Genomic DNA, 1,763 nt, shown 5'->3' on the forward strand with positions numbered 1-1,763 from the left:
GGACTAGTTTTATGGTTAATGCTAGGGCTAGGTGTAGTTTTGGGGTTAGTTTTAGGGTTAGGGTGAAGTTTAGAGCTAGAGTTAGTGTTAGTGTCAGGGACAATGTTCGGGTAGGGTAATGGTTAGGGTTAAAGCCAGAATAAGGACTAGGGTCAGTTCTAGAGGTAGGGTTAGAGTTTCGGTTAAGTTAAGGGTTATTGTTAAGGCTAGGTCTAGTTTGTCTTTAGATCTAGGGATATAGTTATGGCTAGATTTATGATCAGGTTTAGGTCTAGGGCTAGTATTAGGGTTAGGTTTAGGTATAAGGTTACCAGTAGGGCTAGTGTTAGGTTTCAGTTTAGGGTTAGGTTTAGATTTAGACCTAAGATTAGTGTTAGGGTCAGAATAATGGTCAGGGATAGGGTTAGGGTTTGGGTTATGGGTAGATCTAGAATGAAGACTAGGGTTAGAACTAAAGTTATAGAGTTAGGGTTTTGGTTAGGCTAAGTATTAGTGCTAAGAATATGGTTAACATTAGGGTGAGGGTTTGGCTTAGGGTAAGGGATAAGTTTAGAGCAAGGGTTAGGACTAAGGTTAGGGTTAGATTTAGGGTTAAAACTCGTGTTAGAGCTTGGATTAGGGCTAGTTTTGTATTAGAGTTAGGACTAGTTTTATGGTTACGGCTATTGTAAGACCTATGGTTATGATTAGGGTTAGTTTTAGGGTTAGGTTTAGGTCTAGGTCTAGTGTTATGGTTAGCTTTAAGGTTAGGGTGATGTTTAAAGCTAGGTTTACTATTTGGTATGAGTCAGGGTCATGGTAAGGTTTAGGGTTAGGGTTCGGTTTAAAATTAGGGCTAGGGTTAGGGCTGGTGTAGGGTTAGTTTGGTCTAGGATAAGGGTTAGTGTTAGGGGTATGTCTTGGTTTCGTTTTAGGGCTAGGGCTAGGGCTAGGGATTATTTTAGGATTAGCATTAGGGTTAGAGCTAGTTTCAGGGTTAGACTGAGGCATTGAGTTAGGGTTACTTTTAGAGATAGGTTTCAATCTAGAGTTAGTGCTAGAGCCAAGGATAGTGTAAGGATTACGACTAGGGATAGGGCTTGGGTTAGGGTTACAGTAAGGAATAAGATTAGAAGTAGGGAATGGTCCTGTGTGAGAATTATAGTTATTTTTAATTCTAGGGTTAGGGTTAGGGTTAAGAATAGGGCTAAATTAGGACTAGGATTAGGGCTAGGTTTAGTGTTAGGGTTCGCGCTAGAGTTAGGGTTATGGTTAGGGCTAGGGCTAGGGTTAGGGTTAGGGTTAGGTTTAAGCTATGGTTAGGGCTAGGGGGTGTATTATGTTTAGTGTTAGGTCTTGGTTAGGGTTATGGTTATGGTTAGGATTAGGGTTGGGGTTAGGGCTAGGGTTTTCATTAGGGTTAGCGTTAGTTTTAGAGTAATGTATTGGGTTAGATATAAGATTAGGGTTAGGGTTAAGGTTAGGTTATGGTTAAATTTAGGTTTAGGAATAGGTTCAGTTTTGATTTAGGGTAAGGGTTAGGGTTTTAATTAGGATTAAGTTTATGGCAAGGGTTAGATTTAGGTTTAGGTCGAGGGTTAGGTTTATGATTAGGGTTAGAGATAGGGTTAGGTTTAGGGCTAGGGTTATTATTAGTGTTAGGGTAGGGTTAGGATAATGTTAGGTTTAGAGCTAAGGTTAGTACTAGGGTTAAGGTTAGGATTAGGGCTAGGGTTAGGTTTATGTTTAGGAATAGGGCTAGGGTTATCTTTAGGCTAAGTGTT

The sequence above is a fragment of the Marmota flaviventris genome, unplaced genomic scaffold, assembly GCF_047511675.1.
Source record: "Marmota flaviventris isolate mMarFla1 unplaced genomic scaffold, mMarFla1.hap1 Scaffold_270, whole genome shotgun sequence".
NCBI classification, from domain to species: Eukaryota; Metazoa; Chordata; class Mammalia; order Rodentia; family Sciuridae; genus Marmota; species Marmota flaviventris.